Source organism: Gopherus evgoodei, chromosome 3, assembly GCF_007399415.2.
Source record: "Gopherus evgoodei ecotype Sinaloan lineage chromosome 3, rGopEvg1_v1.p, whole genome shotgun sequence".
NCBI classification, from domain to species: domain Eukaryota; kingdom Metazoa; phylum Chordata; order Testudines; family Testudinidae; genus Gopherus; species Gopherus evgoodei.
The window spans coordinates 45,278,336-45,298,402 of NC_044324.1; positions in this window are offsets into that span (position 1 = coordinate 45,278,336).

A 20,067-nucleotide genomic window follows, 5' to 3' on the forward strand; every position below is an offset into this window, starting at 1 on the left:
AATAACAAAATCCAATTATTACAGCCAAACCGAGATGTTAAGGTATGAAAGTATTTTATTTCAAGCAACCCAAAATTTCAAAATTGAAGGACTGTTTCTTTCACCATGCATCCTCCACTCTGTAATTGTTAATATATGTGATAATAGCTTATTGTGAAAAGCTCTAATTTGTCTCTTTCTTTTATAATGAAGATTTTGGTGTGTTTTTTTCCTAGGTATTGAAAAACATAGCCTGAGCTAAGGACATGTTAAATATTTAAGCCAAAGAGTTATATGTGAGTGGAGCTGCATACTTAACTAATTTAGGCTATATGTTATCTAAACCTGGTACCTGATTTGCATTCTGAGTAGGTAAACCCTGACAAACTTCCAGCACTACAAATACTCAAAGAAAACCCAGAGGAGGCATAGCTAGCTGCAGTTGTTTATATTTTTTATTTAGGCATCTTGCAGGCCTGGGAGGTTCATCATGTCAGGCATAAACATACTGATCATGAGAATAACCATTAGCCTGATATAGCAAAATTAACAAAACTGCAACTTGTATAAAATTTTACTGTTGTTATCTATGTAGCATCATAAGTGTATGTGGTTCTTAATGAGCTAATAACGTGAACAGGTTCTAGCCTTATGTCTTTGTGTTCTGAGGGTCAGGTTGTGGCTGGCTGTACGTGCATGGGCAATGAGGGTGGGGGAAAGAATGCGAAGAACTCTCTCCACCTCCTGAACAAAGGTCAGGCTGTAATCAGAGTGAGGAGTTCAGATAACATGCTAATTTAGCATTGCCCAAGTCCCCTCCCTCACCCCAAAATGGAGGCGGTCTGAGCTGAGCCATGGTCTGTGTTCCTTCTCCTCACTCTCCTCCCCTGGCATATTGTAAACTGATGTAGGAGTTTCTACTCTTGCACACAGTACCTCAGAGCTTCCAGCTGAATTATACACATTTTTTTCGCGGGGATTCCTGCCACAGATATTGGTTGTCCAAAACATTTAGTGAATTTGTGTCAATATTGATGAATTGTTTTATTAAAAAAAATCTTCAAAAATATAGAAACAATTCTTTTTTTTCCCTCCAAACAATAGCTCAGTTTTTCAGGCTAGACTCACCAGGGGACTTAGGAAAGTACCTCCAACATTTAGGTACTAATCAGGTGGTGGTGCCCCCCTAATAGCCAAGCTCGGGAATAGGGACTTGACTACAGCTTTTTCCCCTCACCAGTAAGTGACCTAACCACCAGACTATTAAATATTCTGGGGTAGCTTGCTGTCAGCCTCTCCTATTGCAGCTGTTCCATGTTGTATAAATAGTCACTGGAGCAGTGATTAGAGCTCAATTTTTTCTGAAAAAGTCATGACCTGGTGATTGTTGCACGTCACTGGGAACTCTTGAGTTAGAACCGAGGCTCTAACACAAACATAGTCTGTGGCCTTGGGCAAGTTACTTAAACTGACTTCTAAAGTTTCCCCATCTGTCAAATGGGGATTGCAATACCTATCTACAGTGTTGTGAGGGTTGACTGACATCTATAAAGTGCTTTTCAGTTTAAAAGAGTCATATGGATATTTGATATTATGATGGTAAATCCCATTGAAAAGATAGTGTTCCAGCGTGTAACAGGGTAGCCTGGTCCTTACAGGCTACACAGCCTGTCTTGTCTTAGTCCAGAATCAAGAGAATTCTGGGAATTGTTCCTGGAAGGAGCATGTGATTTCAGGCAATAGCAAGACCTGGTGAGAAAGGAGACAGGACTATAAAAGAACTCCCTTCAGCTTAGACAGGGAGATAGCTAAGCAGCAGCTGTTGGTTGAGAAACTCTTTGTGGGGAAGGTACCAAAGGGAAATGGCAGCAGCTGCTGGAGCTCTCCCAGTAAAAGGAAGACTGGTAGGGTGCTCCTGGCTGAAAAAAGTTAGAAGGAGGAGGTGGTCTATGAAGGGCTGAGGATGAGTCCTGCAGAGGAAAGAACCTTAGAGTAAGCTGTTCAATGGAATGAAAGGCTATTTTTAAGCCCTGCACTGAGGGCTGAAGACTTTTCTTTGTAGAAGATGGCCTAGGATGGGAAGTGGTGTGGGCCTGTAGGCTAGTGTGTACACCTGCCCTTATTTAGGGGTCTCAAGAGGGGCTTCTGGAGAAGGTTAGGAAACCTTATGCATTCCCTTGCACCAAAGGGGCAGATGAAGGTGTACCCTTGCTAAGGACTGCTTAGCCCAGGGACTTAGAAGGATTAAAAAAAAAAACCCACTTTGTTGGATGTTATTACTCCAGAGGGGAGGATGCTATGGTTTATCTGCATGGCTAAACCACTGAGGCCTGGCATACCCTGTCAGCAGGAATCTGCAGCCTAGAGGGCAAACTGAGGAATTCTGAATCCTAATGCTGGAAAGGTAAGCCATCTGTGAAACAATGCTCACCAACTCTCAGTTTTCCCACTGTCATGATTATTTGTGTAAACATGCTATTAGAAAGTAACTTATCTCAAGGAGTTATTTTGTATGATTTTTGAAGTCTTTACGTCATTGGCCATATGTAGCCTTCCAGGAGTGTTGTGGGTCAGGCTGAAGAGTGAGGTTAATCAGATCACTAGATCTGAATACAGCGTGGAAACTTTCATTTCTCTTCACTGCGTGGGAAAATAGATCTTACTGAGAAGTTGAAGGGTGTTTCACTCCCTCCTAAAGCACTGCTGTTCCTTGAATGATAGAATCTACCTATTTCTCCTACCTAATTGACCCTAGGGCCCACTCTAGCACCAATGAGCCCAGGGTTCTTTGTGCTCCTTATTTACTTCCCTCAGAGAATAACTGAAAGGCTGTATCTCTTGCTGCTGGAAGCTAACTCTTCCACTGAACTGTCTCTCTCTAAGCTCAGTATATGTGTCTGAACAATTTCAGTGATGTGCCATCTGCACTTGGCTGCCCTGGTATATGAGATGAGTATCTGGCCTGGTAATTTCCTAGCTTGGCTCCTTGTCCCCAGGCTGTCTGTGTTTCAGACACCCAGGTTAGGTAGACCTTTTGAAGTTCTACAGGATCTTTGGCCTTTCTGCGGCCTTCTGATAGGATTCCTATTTGGTACTGCTAGGCAAACACTACCACCACCCCCACCCCCACCCCCACCACCCCGGTCAGGTGTGTCTGGTCTATGGAAGCTGCTTCGTGTAAGCTTCCAAAATGGTGAGAATGGATCTCCATGTGTAATGTCCCCCCTGCTCTTCCTGGCAAAAAACGTTGAAATTCTCCATTGTAATAAAGCACATACACACAAAAAGACCATGCTTTCTGCCAGATGAACATTTCTGAAGTGAAGACAACTTTTCATATCTGAATCTTTTTCTAGTTTTAGTAGAAAATAGCAAAACATGCTCTGCACCCCAGGATGTTTCTTCAATGTCCACATCTAGCTACCCAGAAAATAGGTAGCAGTCTCTCTTCATGTTCCCTATCACATGCATTGAAAAATTATAAGCCAAACCACCAAAAATCATGATACTTAAAAAATAAAAAGAATACCAAATTATTTATTATTTGTCTTCTGAAATTTTTTGTTGTTTTTCAGTCTTCTGGGTGCATTTGGTTTTATTTCAAGCTCTTGCCCCTGCAACCATAAGGACTAGAAAGTACAACTGGTCAGAAAAAGGAAAGAGGGCTGTTGCATGGAAAACACTGGTCCCAAACTGAAATATTTCAATTTGGATATGCAACTGTGGTACTTCACAAGAAGTGTAGTTCAGATGCCTCATGCTCCTACTTGCTACAGGCCAAGCTCCCGGGTCAGACTACATTACCCAGAATATTTGATTTTTGTTGAAAGCCCATGTTTCCATCCAGAAAGTTTTTGATGAGACATTTCCATCGAGTCTTACTAGAAAATTCTGTCTCTTTTTTTAAAAGCTGAGATTCTCTCCTTCTCTTGTCTCCTGGACCTAAGGTTTTAAGTACATAACAAATATTTGCAAGACTCATAAAAGTTGTCCACACTGCATCCTCTTTGTGTAAATTACATCCACTCAGGGCTTGTTTATGTGTGGAAGTTATACTGGTATAAGATAGGACATGAATTTAAAACGCTAGAGTTATACCAGTAATATAGCCATGTGGACACTCTTATTCTGATATCAGAGTGATTTTTTTTCCCCCACTTTGTTTATGAAACTTTGGAATCCTGAAAAAAGTCACTTTTATTCTAAAACAAGGGAGAGTTATACCAGTATAACTTTAGAGTTTTAAATGCACTATACCAAACACAGTAACTATACTAATGTAATTACATCTGTATGTGCTGGGGCAGACATGCCCCATGCTGACAAGGAGGGGGTTAATGAGAGTATGGGGGTCAGCACCCAAGTCATGCCAGAGTGCTCTGGAATATGGTTCCAGTGTTCTTCCTGTGAGCTGGAATAGTATCCTGATGCTTCTGTTAACTCTAGCCATGACCAAGAATTGGAGGGTGGGACAAGTGAGGGCCCCAGTGCCTGGTGAGGGGAGATGGTCCTGGACCAGGCAGCCCCTTTTAGTCTGGTAGGTTCTGGGGCCCAAGCAGGGAGCACTTGGCAGTGGGTCAGCATGGAGGGAGCTGAGGATGCTGCAGCTGGCATTGGGCAGGGGAGCATGGGGCTAGACCACTGAGAGCCTCAGGTGGAGCCAAAGCTGAGTGATGTTGGGGGCTGGGTACTAAGGCTGCTGGGACTGCAGAGTCCCCTTGCTGAGCACAAGTAGAGAGGCAGGGCAGGACAGGCTCAGGGCTGAGTCATCTTCTGGGCATCCTCCAGATCCTCCACTGCCACTATCTTCCCTCTGCTCCCCTTTTTTCTCCCCCCGAGACTCCCACTGCCCCAGTATGCAACTCAGCCCCACATTCAGAGCAAGCTTCTGCTGCCTCAGGGGGTGGTCCAGTACTTTTTTTTTCAGTACTGGGGCACTGCTATGGATCCAAGTGGCACTGCCACAGCTGCAACAGATGTCAAGCATGGTGACAGGACTTAAAAAGAGCAGACCCAGCCCATTTTAGGGTTGACTAGGAAGGAGACCAGAGCTGGGCTTCTCCTGATATGAGAGAAACCTGATTGTAGCCCAGAGACTGAGGTAGCTTGTTGGCTGGACAAGCTTCCTGGTGGAAGGGATGACTAGACCCTGGGAGACTTCCTTTTACCCCTCACAACTGTATTCCTTATAGGCCCAGGACTGGCAGTATTCAGTCCTGGACTTGTAACAGTTTTATGGTGCGAGGTGCAGTCTATAATAATTGAACCCCCATTTTACCTTTGGCCCTGACGCGGGCAGCCACTTGAGTATTTACTTCTAAGTTAAGCATGTGAGTAGTCCCTTTTGAAGGTGGTGAATGCCTAAATGCTCCACTGGATCAGGACCTATATAAAATCCAAATGTTCTAATTATTTAGCCCTAGTGGTTCAGAAAGTTTCAGATCTTAACATTACCACAACCTGATATACAGAAAAGCTATTTTAGAGCATGGTTCATATTGTTGATTTTCTATCACTTGAAGACCCATATATGATGAATCATGCAACTTTGCTTTAAAGGCAGAGGGATACAAAAATAGTACCAGTCAAAAAGGTTTTTAAAAAAATTGCAAAATAGTGTTGCGCTAAAATGTAGCACAGTGGAGTGGTATAATATGATGGCTGTATTGGCTCTGGAAATAACTAGATGTTTCCATTCCATTTCACACACGCAGCAGGGCAAAATTTATTGCACGCTTTTTGGCCAAAAAATGCAGGCACGGTGACACTGAAATGTTTTGCGCATTCATGTTGATTTTTTTGCTGAACTGTTTCAATATTTGAAGGGGGGTTTTTTTGACTGAAACATTTCTTTTAAATATTTTTTAAACAAATGTTTTGATGTTGGTTCAAAATGACTTTTTGTTTCACAATTTTCTTCAATTTATTAAAAAACAAAGTTTTAAAATCGACCGGTCGAAACATTTACATTTTGTCAAAATGGACAGCTGCTCAGTCAGACTTTCCTCAACAACAACAGTTCAAATTCTTTTAACTTTTACAATTCAGCAGAAGAAGCAGGCAATGACAGATGCTGGGGGAAGGAGCTTGAGGGGTGGGCACCTGGTGCATAAGGGAGCCGGAGTGGAAGTGTATGGGAGGCAGACAGTTGATGTGGCAGTAGAGAGAGACATGGATGGGCTGGAAATTTTTGTGTGGGAATGGAGCTAGGAGTGGGAGGTCAGACAGGTGCTGTGTGAGGGCCTGGCAGTGGGTAGGTGTGTGTGGGGAGAAGTATGAGAAGCCAGCATATAGTATGTGTGTGTGTGAGGGACCATCAGTCTGGAGTGAGAGCTGAACAGAGAAAGCATAGTTGTGCTGAAAGGAGGCATGACCGCTACATACCACTATGTCAAACAAGTCAAGAGGAGAGAGCTGGGCAAACCTTCTCTTGCCAGAATGGTTTTGCTTATGTTGTAAAGATGATATGCTAACAGCCAAACTACTGTAAAACTGTCTCTGTTTGGCCATGAACATGACTTACTTTGGGACAGTGAAATGAGAAATCAGGTGCTTGTACTTCATGATTTGTATATTGCGTGTTTTAGGTCATGCTGTAGTGTATGAATTTGAGGTAAGAACTTCAATTGTTTTCTCTGTGCTTCTTTCTTTCTAGGCTGGCCCTTCCTCTTTTCTGCATCTGCAGTACAGGAGACTTCAGTGAAGTCCTAGAGGTCTGCCAGCTTCTTTCCTTTATAGAGAAAGGCAGAAGAGAAATGTTAAAGAAAATGTAGAGACTTGTAGATGGAGATTGACCTGTGTTTGGGGAAAGAACTTAAACAGCGGACAATGTCTGTCTCTCTCTTTTTCCTTTCTAGTAATTCTGGATCATGTAGGAAGGCTTTCACGATTTTTGTTAATTTTCAATAAGTACATAATATTCTTTCTGAAGAAAGAATAGCCCTTGAGGAAAGAAGGAAGAGCTAGCTGGTATTTACAGGTTGGCAGATATCTCTAAGAGCTGCTGACTTGAAAAATGCCCAAACAGATAAAGAAGGGGATAGAGGAAAAGGTTCAGAGATATAACATTTTTCTTTGCTTTGTGTGTGTGTGGCGAGGGGGGGCGGTATTTTCTATGTGGGGGTTTTGTCTTTGTCCTTGTAAGTAATTGGTTTATAACTGCATTACATTGTTTGAATGAAATAATGTAAAAAGTTTACACCTTTATTTCCAATTTCTTTCCATAGCAAAGGAAATGAAGACTTAAATAACCACCCTAAAAGCTTTATTCAGATTAAACTGAGAGTTGTCATAGGAGCCAAACGGCTTAACTAAAAAAAAATTGAATTTGTCTCAAAGCAGGAGAGAAGCAAGATTTTGGCACTTGGGGTATTTGTGTTTTGGGAATGGGGATTATTTTGTATTGAGGTGATTGGCACTTGAAGTGTGAGGGAAGGGAGAAAGTGCTATGGTCCATCAGCTGGGAGGCAAAGGAGGGAATGCTATAGAGGAGAGAATGTGAGGTGCTGCCAGGTTGGGGGAAGAGGTGGGAGTTTGGTGGCTGTTGTGAGGAGGGGAAGAGTTAGTCATTGGGGAGGGGAAAAAGGTAGGAGTATGAGGAGCCAGCAGTTGGTTTGGGGCATTGGGGTGGGGAAGGACTGACTGGTAATGAGGGAAAAAGGAAACTAAGGAGAAACATACAGTTCCGGTTGCCTATATATTTTTTTGCCTACAGGTCTGAGCCAGTGTAAAGTTGATGGGATTCAGAACGGAATGAAAATAAATAACTTGCGTGGCAGAGTACACCAAACAAGGAGATGTGACTGTATTCCTGAATAAATGACAAGCAGTACCCATGGAAAAATATAACTTTCATCTCAGTGTGGCACTTCCATAACATCTCCTCAGATATGGTAAGGCCCAGAAACATACTTGCAATTTTGATCTAGCTATGTATTATCCCTCTGCTCCTGTCCTTTTAAATTTCTGATTGCTCAATTGGCTGAATGGTCTAATGCACCTCTTTGGAGTAAAGTTGTTGTATCCACTCCCTGCTTCCTACACCCCTTGCCTCTTTCTAAGCCCACCAGTGACTGTTCTCCCAGTAAATTCTCCATTCTGTATGCATATAGGGATTAATTTCTCATTTGGAAGAGCAGGATAAGCATCTTACTTCATTGTATGATCTCATAGTTCAGCTACATGGAGTTGAAATTTAGTTCTCCAAATGTCTGATATGTGTCAGACAATATAAAACTCTGTTAATATGGCTGTAGATTCTTGTTGTGCAGTTGAATGGGTATTCTTCCACTCAAACTATCCTGTATCCTAATCTGTCATCAGTAGTATGGTAAAAAATTCTGGGAAGCTCTTTCCAAGTAGATAGACCCCAAGATGGAAGCTGTCACAGTTGCTGACCCCTCTCTTCCTAGTGGATATAAAATTGAATTCCTCCACCTAATCCAATGTACATAGTCCTCTACTCCCAAGAGAAGCCAGGAAGAAGAGATAAAATGAATTGAAGGTTAGCAAATACAGGCTCTGCTAGACCTAGAATTAGAGCTGATCAAAATTTTCCCAAAAAGCTTTTGTCAAAACAAAAAAGAACACAACCTGCCCTTTTATTTAACCAAAAGTTTTCACTAAAAATTGTCATCAGTATCAAAACTTTTTCATTTACTGAAAATTGCATTTTATTACTGAAAACTCCCTTTTTCAGAAAACAAAAATTAAGAAGTGACTTTGAAGTGAAAATGTAGTGGAAAAAACAGCTTAAAACATGTCAGTTCCAACCATGAACACATTCAGAGAAAAATCTTACTTGTAAAGCAAATAATTTCAGTACTTCTGCTGATCTCAACTTCCATGATATTTCACAAGACGGTCAGTGAGGTACCCAGGACCTAAACTGTTTAGATCGTTATGGATTAAAACAAACATTAAATTGCACATGGAAAATAGCTAGAACTCAATGCAGACTCTGGAGCTCAGATGTAATGTACTCGCTGTCAGAAATATAGCTTAACAAGTGGGCTGCTACATTCTGCACCATGGGCTTGCTCCAAAGTCCATTGTAGTTAATGAAAAGATTCCAACTGGTTTAAATATGCCTTGGATTGAGCTCTAGCTGAGCTTGTCAAGCAGTATTTGTTACATGTTTTCTCCCTAATTTATTTAATACTCCCCCCCCAATAACATAAGAATGTCTGATCTTTCTCTTCAGAAGCTGTACCCAGTTCTGATATAGAGGAGAAATGAGATTTCTACTTTGAAACTCCACTAGAAGTTTTGCTAATTGTGTCTGCATTGGTTGCTCACACATATGCAATTTGGTGTCAAAGATGACTGGCAGAGCAATGAAGTAACTAGAATCTATGGAGAAACGGGGGTGCATTTTCAAGTTCTACAGTGACGGGGTACAGACAGGGACTTCTCATGACTCAGTATCAAGTCAAAAACAACATTATTTAGCTTCCCTTGAAATTGCTCCAAGTGCCGTAATAGAGGATGCTGTCTATTTACAAATGTGAATAAGGGCATATGTTCTTATCAAAGGTGGATAACCATGTGTAATATTTTCAGAAAAGGATGAACAGGTTCATACAAATAAACTTATTCTCTACTTCTCCTATTCCTCTAGAACAGGGGTAGGCAACCTTTCAGAAGTGGTGTGCCAAGTCTTTCTTTCTTCATTCTATTCTAAGGTTTCACATGCCAGTAATACATTTTTAGAAGGTCTCTTTCTATAAGTCTATAATATATACCTAAACAATTGTTATATGTGAAGTAAATACAGTTTTTAAAATGTTTAATATGCTTCATTTAAAATTAAATTAAAATGCAGAGCCCCCCAGACTGGTGGCAGGACCCAGGAAGTGTTGAGGGCCATTGAAAATCAGCTCTCGTGCCACCTTCAGCACGCGTGCCATAGGTTGCCTACCCCTGCTCTAGAAGTTTAATCCCACTCCTTCAAGCAAACTGCGGGTATGTCTACGCTACAAAATTAGGTCAAATTTATAGAAATCGGTTTTTAGAAATCACTTTTATACAGTCGATTGTACGTGTCCCCACACAAAATGCTCTAAGCGCATTAAGTCGGCATACTGTGTCCACATTACCGAGGCTAGTGTCGACCTCCAAAGCATTGCACTGTGGGTAGCTGTGGGTAACTATCCCATGGTTCCCGCAGTCTCCGCTGCCCCTTGGAATTCTGGGTTGAGATCCCAATGTCTGATGGGGCAAAAACAGTGTCACGGGTGGTTCTGCATACATGTCGTCAGGCCCCCCCCCCCGTGAAAGAAATGGCAGACAATGGTTTCGCGCCTTTTTTCCTGGGTTACCTGAGCAGACGCCATACCACGGCAAGCATGGAACCCGCTCAGCTCACCATCACCGTATGTCTCCTGGGTGCTGGCAGACGTGGGACTGTATTGCTACACAGCAGCAGCTCATTGCCTTTTGGCACCAGATGGTGCATTACGACTGGTAGCCATCATCCTCGTACTCCTGGGTGCTCTTTTAGCAGACCTCAGTGAGGTCGGTCGGGGCACCTGGGCAGACGTGGGAGTGACTTAGCCAGGTCATTTCCATTTTCTGCGAAGCACCCAGGAGATGACAATGGCTAGCAGTCATACTGCACCATCTTCTGGTGAACAGCCAGGAGATTATGATGGCTAGCAATCGTAATGCAGCATCTTCTGCCGAGCAACCAGGAGATGATGATGGCTAGCAGTCGTACTGCACCATCTGAAGATGTAAAAGATAGATGGAGTGGATTGAAACAAGAGATTGGCCTGATTTGTTTTCTGAAATTAACGGCCAGGGTTTTGAGTTCAATCCTTGAGGGGGCCATTCTGTGTGACAGTTGTTTGTGTTTCTCCTTGATGCAAAGCCATCCCTTTTGTTGATTTTAATTCCCTGTAAGCCATGTCGTCAGTCGCCCCTCCCTCCATCAGAGCAATGGCAGACAATTGTTGTGTGCCTCTTTTCAGTGTAGAACCAGAAGCTGCAAAAGCAAAACTAGGCAAGGAGGCGACAGCAGCACAGTGACGACAGTGATGAGGACATAGACTTCTCACAAAGTATGGGCCGGGCAATGTGCCCCAGAAATGTGCACATCATGCTGATGAGCTCTCCATGGTCACCTGTGCTGATCAGCTCGCCACACTGGCCAAACAGGAAATGAAATTCAAAAGTTTGTGGGCCTTTTCCTGTCTACCTGGCCAGTGCATCTGAGTTCAGAGTGCTGTCCAGAGCGGTCACAAGGGAGCACTCTGGGATAGCTCCCAGAGGCCAATACCATCAAATTGCATCCACACTGCCCCAATTTCCACCCGGCAAGATTGATTTCAGCACTAATCCCCTTGTCAGAGGTGGAGTAAAGAAATCGATTTAAAGAGCACTTTAAGTTGAAAAAAAGGGCTTCTTCATTTGGACGGGTCCAGGCTTAAATCGAGGTAACGCTGCTAAATTCAACCTAAAATCATAGTGTAAACCAGGTCTGAGAAATGCTGAATGATCACCATATGTTCACTGTTGGATATTTCTTTGTCCATTTCCAATTACTGTGTACCAATATTAATTTCAACTAAGTTAAATAAGACACACTGCACACAGTGACCTTGCTAAAGAAGAGGGATAGCTTGGTAGTGATGAGTAACATCAGAAGGATTTTGATTCATATTCTGACTTGTTAGTATATCTTCTGCTTGGACTTCTTCCAAAGTCAGCTTTCAGCTAGTCTAAATTTCATCCACAAACCAAAGAGAAAAAGATATACTAAAAGATAACTCATTTAAGAGAGTGACCTTATGCAAAATAGTTACAATTTTCCTTCGGTCCTAAGAAAGGACCTTTCTAATCTGCCCCTCTACCTACTTGTTTTGTTCTGTTGCTTTGTTTTTAGACCATTCCTCTCTCTCTCTCTCTCTCTCTCTCTCTCTCTCTCTCTCTCTCAATCGGGCAGTTATTTCTTATTTAGTGTACTGTTGCATCTGTCCCTTTTTCTCTTGTATCATCTGTCTCTTCGTTTCATACTTCTCCTTTGTGTCAGCCCAACTTTCATCCATTCTCCTTTTCCCCTATACCCACCAATATATTTATGCATGCTTTCAGCTTTACCCAGCTGACAGCCACATGCTGTGCACCTGGCTCATGATGGGAATTTGCCTCCTAGGTTTGTCATGTACAGAGACAAGTGCATTTAATAGCAGCTTATACCTTTATGTGATAAAGAAAATTCCCATTTTTAACCATAATAAATCAGTACATAGTATATTCATGGAGAGCAAGTCAATTTGACCTCCATTCACCATTGTAAAGGCAGATGCCATTTTTTTGTACTTCCACAGGAAAAGCAAAATGGAACTTGTGATGTTATGCTGATTCTTCTACTACCCATATGATATCTTGGTTTAATGCAGACTATGACCGGTGGCAGTCTGAGTCTTAACCCACAAAACAGGAAGCCTCTTCTACTGTACGAGATGGGAGAGAAAAGTGTTGAGTAAAACTGGGCATAACTTGTGAAATATTTCTTTTGTGAGAATTCAGATACATGACACTCAATCCAGTTCATGTAACAACTCACTCTTGTAGCTTCGGAAACACCAGAATGGAGAAAGGGGTGTCCCCTATTTAACAGCCCACACACACACACTGCTCGTACCATAAAAAGCAGGTGGGCTAATTACAGGAGTAGGAGTCAAAGGCCTGGAAATTCTAGTCTTGACTCTGCTACTGATATTAATGCTTTCACACTTCATTATAGAAATGCTACTTAGTACAGAGTGTATTTACGCAGGACTTTACAGGTGGTGAAACAAAGTTCACACAGAAAGTCAGTGTCATAACCTGGGTTATAACCCTGGTTTGCTGACTTCTAGTTAGAACTGGTCAAAAAACGGAAAATCTTTTCATGAAAAATGTCTCTCTCTTTCACTGAATATTTCCAACTTCTGAAATTTTTCAATCTTCTATTCTAGTCCTATGTCTAATTACTGAACCTTGATAATAGTGTCTCCTTGGAAAGCCACTAAATTGTTCTGTGCTTCCACTTTCACATCTGAACAATGCGGTCAGAGAGTCTATTTTTTTTATTATACCATAAGGAACATCCAAAACCATACATGGTTTAAGATTTCCCGAGTCATATACATGTGTGTGAAGTATTATTAGTCTCATTTTACAAATTGAACAACTTTGCAAGATTTATTAGTGAAGATTTCCTAATTTTGAAGAATAAGATAGCTCAGTAAAATCCGATCTCAGTGCTTGTGATCTTCAAATATATTGTCTGTTCTGTGAAGTCAATGAATTGACCTGAGCTGGTATTTGTGAACTACTTATATAAGATAAAATACCATAAGGAAATGACAAAACAACTGCAAATAATGCATTGAGACTTTCATAAACATAAGGGGAGGGATAGCTCTGTGGTTTGAGCATTGGCCTACTAAACCCAGGGTTGTGAGTTCAATCCTTGAGGGGGCACTTAGGGATCTGGGGCAAAATCAGTACTTGGTCCTGCTAGTGAAGGCACGGGGCTGGACTTGATGACCTTCTAAAGTCCCTTCCAGTTCTAGGACATAGGATATCTCCATTAATTTATTTACTTATTTTATTTTTATAAGCAACATAAATAAAATTTGACAATTACTTGTTACAAATTATTTGCACGTCTATAGGATTCAAGTTAAATAACCAATTTTGTACTCATAACTGTTGACAAATTCAGAGCCGATTCTGACAACAAGAGAAGTAAATAACTCAGAACTAAGTTGACTTTTTCTCCAGAGTAGCAAAATTGATACTTTCCAAAATATAAAAGATAAAACCTGTTTTGTGGACAGGGGAGGAATGTGGTTTTCAGACTTCTCAAAGGGTATTAAACTATGAAAACAAACCACTAAATTAAAAAGCTGTAAAATAAGGTCAGATCTTGTGCTAGTGTAAATTGGTATAGTTCTATTGAAGTTGGTGGCGCTGTGCTGAGAAATATGAGCTGAGGATTTAGCCCATTTTTGACAGTCTCAGTGACAAAACGTATTATAGATATTTGCTTGACAGAACTTGTAGAATTTAAAGTTGCTTTGCTTGATTGATTCTTTGTGCATGTGCCTGCCCCCTCCACCTACCATGCTGAGGGCTGTGTCATTTAGCATGACTCCATTATATTCAATTGAGCAGTGGCTGTGGGAGGCCAGACAGCATATGTCCTTGGGCCATACAAGTGCTATTTAGCTACATGTACCCTGCAAAGCCAGAGGCACTCAAGGGACTACAAAAAGAGTCGCATTAGTGACAATAGTACTAAATGCCTATGCAGTATTATGTAAATGCTCATGATGATGAAATGTGTGGTATATCTTCTCAGCTGGTTACAATGTTGTGCTGTGTATAGTAGGTTGTTGCTGCTTGCAGTGAATAATTTATAACTAATATTGTTGGCTGCCTGTCCTGATGAAGTGAGTTAAAAATATATAGTGCCAGATGGGCTAACACCATTGTCTTCTCTTACAGATCACTTTACTATTATCTTCCTCTTAACACTTTTTCAAGATGAAGAAGAAGAAGAATGGAAGTGGTTGCTTGAGGTACCTTGAACTAGTCTCTCAGTTCCTTAATCTCAGGCCTTGTCTAAACACAAATTGTACTGATTTAACTAAATCCCTGCGGAAACTGGTATGTATGTGAATGCTCTCCTAAACTAATTTGAATGCTTTACATAGTGCTGATTTTGAATGAATTGTAACCGTGTAGTCTGCCTTTTAAAGGCCAGGAGACTTGGGGCTAGCCCAGCCCTATTCATTCAGTCTTACCTGTGCTTTAACTGCATCCCAAGCTGAGGGGCAGGAGTGAGGGAATCAGGTGTTAGTATGGCAAACACCTGGGCCTCATAATTAAAGGGTCTAAAAGAATGCAGTCATGAGGCAGCTGGGATGAGAACTGCACAGAATATTTTAGGTTCCTATGGGAAGCCCTGATATAAGGTCTATAAGAAAGGAGGAGTCCCTGGGAGAAACTTCTAGAGTCCCTAGGCAGGGGAGGCATGGGAACACCTGTAAGTCTTAAAAAGGGCAGAAGCAAGTTTATTGGATGTCTTGTTTGGCTGTTTAAATTTGACTTCTGTTACCCAGAAGGAGAATGAACTAAGCATACTGTCACCCAGAAGAATACCTCTGTAGCAGCAGATTGGCCAACCAAAGCGGGTGGTATGGATGAAGTGCCTGCAATATCACATCCTGGCATGATGAGGGGATTCCGGTGATGAGCGCGCCTCCCCTTACAATAATTTAGGGAAAGATTTTTTTCAAACATGCAATGGGCAACTAGGTGCATAACTCCCCCTGCCTTTCAAACTTCTTCCAGCAAACAGTTACATATATGCGTCCTGTTACTCTATATGTAACTTCATGAAGTCAGTGGAACTATTCATGCGCTAAAAGTTAAGCACGTCAGATTCACTCTTCTAGGTAAAAAGGTAGAATGATCAGAGTATACTTCATATTGTACGATCACTTGCATTTTAATTTTCACTTGACAAAAATGTTTTGTTATAAACTTAATTATTTTAATAAACGTCTTTAAGAAAAACTATCTCATAGAGCCAGGTGATTTTTTTTAATTAAAAAATATATTTATCTCCTTTATTAAGTATGTACTTTGTTTAGACATAACAGTAAACAAACTTCAGGCCAGATCTTCAGCAAGCATAAATTGGTGCAACTCCACTGACTTCCCTGGAACAACACTGATTTAAATCAGCTGGGGTTCTGGCCCTTTATATGGACTTTCAATAAGATCACACTGAAAACACTATCCTCGCCGCCTGGATTTCATGTTGCACTTTTTTTTAACCCTGTTCTATCCCAGTGTTTGAAACAGAGTAAAGGTTAAAGTGGGATTTAGATGAGGAAAAAGGAGCTTTATTCCTCTAGGTACTGAGTTTTCTCTGTTTGAAGAGTAAGGACTGATTTGCTGGTGCTTCTCCCAAAGCACTGTACTGCCAATATGATGGATCAGAGAAGTCAGAGAGCTAGTGGATAGCTGTCTGGGCAGACAGAATTGCACCTCAGTGCACTCTAGTTCTATCTAATCCTAGACGTAAATTATGAATACTGCAGACGCTATTGCAAGGCTGTGTCTGGCTTTAAATTACATCCCAAGACCTACACAATATACCACTTTTTTCCTTTTTTTTTTTGACAGTTTTTCTTTTTCTTCTCAGTATTAGGCGCTTTTTTCCCCTTTCTGATCGTTATTTTACCCTATTCACTTCTAAAAGATTCAACAGAGAACAAACAGCTCTGTCATGGAGAGGTGGAAGTTAAATAAGTAGCAAAACCAATGACTTTATAGAGATGTGTCACCTTCTATAGGCTTTCTCATATCTGTTAAATGCTGCAACGTCTCCACAGAAATAGTTTCAATACAAATTTTATTCATGTGCATAAAACTTCTTGTGTCTTGAGTGCATGTCAGAGGTTTATTTGTCTGTCTTAAATCTTGTACTCTGTTTCTCTCACACAGAGCAAGGGCTACCTTTGTACTGGACACCTGTCCTTCGTTGTTCTCTTGGCCTTTTCCTTCTGCAGCCTAAAGAGCTCCTTTTTCTTTAAAATTCTCAGTTTGTTCATGTTTCCTCTGTTCCAGACAGTATGTCTTGCCTAGCGCAGTGGTTTTCAACCAGGGGCACACTTACCCCTGGGTACTCAGAAGTCTTCCAGGGGGGAACATCAACTCATGTAGATATTTGCCTAGTTTTACAACAGGCTACATAAAAAGTACTAACAAAGTCCAAACAAATTAAAATTTCTTACGGACAATGACTTGTTTATGCTGCTCTATATACTGTACATTGAATATTAATATTCCAATTGATTTATTTTATAGTATTGTAAAAATTAAAGTAAACAATTTTTCAGTAATAGTGGGCTGTGACGCTTTTGTATTTTTATGTCTGATTTTATAAACAAATAGTTTTTAAATGAGTGAAATGTGGGGGTACACAAGACAAATCAGATTCCTGAAAGGGTACAGTAGTCTGGAAAGGTTGAGAGCCACTGGCCTAGCAGATATTTTTGGTTTTTATGAATCTTAACTAAGAAAATTGCTTCTCATTTTATAGTATTTCATAAGATAACTACAAATAAAGTAGTTTAAAAGGTGGAGCTGAGGATCTCTTCCTGTGTAAATTATTTTCTGATAATTAGGTACACCTCCAACCTCAATATAACGCGATCCAATACAATATGAATTTGAATATAAAGCAGTAAAGCAGTGCTCCGGGGGGGGGGGGCGGCTGCACACTCCAGTGGATCAAAGCAAGTTCGATATAAGGCGGTTTCACCTATAACACAGTAAGGTTTTTGGCTCCTGAGGACAGCATTATATCGAGGTAGAGGTGTACCATTATAGTTTGCCTGTAGAATGCACACGTCCAACTGTACAGGAACAGGTCTTGACTTTCAAGGACTTCCATAATATTTGCTTAGTTTCCCCCAGCTACAAGCCCTGCAAACTCAATCTGGGTCCTGAAAGTCAAGCAGCATTTGTTCTGACTCATGCATTATAATCATTAATCAAATAAACTACATTATAGGTGCAATTGGGTATACAACTTTTTAACACTTAACATAGAGATTCTGGAATTTGAACTTGTTGCTCCCAAAGCAGCAGCCAAGACTGGGTGTTGTCACTTGCTCAAATAGTTCCTTGGGACTACAGCATATTATTGGCAGCACTGCATCAAGCAGTCTTCAAGTGTTTGCCCAGGCTCTCCACAGTCATATTTGGGGTTGTTCCTCAGCTTCTACTAGGTCATTTTGTCATCAGTCTTTGCCATCCCAGATCTCATTCAATTTAGAGTACACCCATGTTTTTGTTCAAGGTCAGTATCTGAATGAACCAGTTTCTCCAAGATCATTGGCATTTCTTGCTATTTTGTTACTGTGTAGTTTTCCACTACAGTATTTTAGGGAAAGAGATTTTCAGAGGCAAAGCTCTTTCTAGACTTCCATCTCTCTTGGGTTGTGGAATGTGTGCACACAATAGCTCATGCACCTGTTTCTGTGTCTCCTTTTTGCTGAAAGCATCCCCCCTCACTGATGATGCTGCAATCCCTGCAAGGCAGTACAGCAACTGTGGTTTCAGAATCCCTGCAATGATCCTACAGGATTGATTGAGTTCAGTATCTATTTGTGTGCATGACTCATGAGTAACCAGAATGAGGCACAATACACCACCACTGAGCAGCAAGGTAAGACTGGTATCAAAGAGGTAGTCGTGTTAGTCTGGATCTGTAGAAGCAGCAAAGAGTTCTGTGGCACCTTATCGACTAACAAAAGTATTGGAGCATGAGCTTTCATGGATGAATACCCACTTCATCGATGCTCATGCTCCAATATGTTTGTTAGTCTATAAGATGCCACAGAACTCTTTGAAGGTAAGACTGGCTAAACTTGTGCCCTGATCCTGCAACCACTTAGGTATTCTATTGACGTTGAGCAAGTGCATAGTCCCATTGACGTTAATGGCAAAGGGGAGTCAATGGAACTAATCAAATGCTTAAAATGCTTAAAATTATGTACATGTTTGCAGGATTGGAGCCTAAATTAATAATTCTTTTAATGCTATATGAGCCAGAAAGAGTATACTTCACTCTTCTACAGCTTTATTGGCTCTACAGTGCTAAGATGAGGTTGTCATTAAAGTGTGCAGATAGTACTCTGAATACACCCAAACTAAAAAGGAACAGTAGCCAGGTACTGTCAGTAAGCCAGTTCTGTTTTCACATGGTAACATTTCTGATCGTTGCTGTACTTTAGCAATGTCAAACTTAATACAGAACCAAGGATCAGCAATAAGATTCTGTCAAACATGCAGGGTATTGTTGGCTTTAACTTCCAAATTTGTACATGGCTGTAGCTGCTCTCAGAGGAGCCTCCAGTTTATGTTGTGGTATCTTCATGTAGAAATCCCCAATGTCAGTGATGACAGGTAAACTTCGTTCTTTAGCTCTCCAAGTTTGAGAATTATACCAGAACATAGTTGTGAAAATTTCATTGTGAATGTTTCCCTTCTAGGTTACTTTATTGCCTCTTAAAGAATGCTGTTGGCAGGACTGACAGCAAGCAGACTAGAAAGTGGCATTAAAACAAGTCCAGGACATGAAAGCTTAAGTAATGGGTTTGATGGGGGTGTTTTATTACTTAGAATACTTGCTCAAACAAGTGCTACAGAAAGAAAAATAAAGGAAGGGCTGAAGATGTCTTCTGTACAGGGACGTGGACTGGCTGAGAAGGACTCAGAATGTAATACAGTATTGTCGGTACCTTTTTCAGCAAGAGAGAATAAATAAATTTATTTTTGGTCCATCTTAGTGTTAGTGGCTGCATGCATGTGGTAGCGAGAAAATGTTGGAGGTGGTGGGATATGATATCTTGCTACCAGGCGACAGTGAGAACTGTGACAGCTGAGTTTTAATCTGTCAATAATGTAGAATAATAAAAGGAAAAATAGATATCTCTACTAGGCAGATGGCGAGTTTGTTTCATAGCTAACATCTGGGTGGGGAGGGGGGAGCATGAACATTCCAAAAAACATTAACATCCCAAACCTGGCTTCTTCCAGCATCACCTGTAAAGAGGGGAGATGCAAATATGAGCTGAAAGACCTATTATGATGCAGGAGAAGGAAACAGGGACAGGAAACCAGATTGGTTTATACTATAAATGCTATATGCTATACACCAATCTGGTTTCCTGTCCCTGTAAACTTTATAGGACAGCGTGTATGATGCTGCATGATTCAGATTAAAAATGGACATTGCAGAGGTAATGGGGATAACCTGTTCAGTGAGAGCATTTGTATAAATGCATTTTGAGATGATTGTCTAATATTCTAATGGCCAGGATAATATCCCGAAGATTAAAATGTACCTGAGCTATGACGATTCCTAACAGGGACCAGCAAGGTGTGATTGTCCCAATCTGGTTGATCAAGGGGTCAAAGAAAGGGAAGGCTTAGATAAAAATATAACTAACTTCTGCAGAGTAGAAGGTGGGCTATGTTATGCATACCTCCCTTAAGTTTTAACCTGATCTCTCT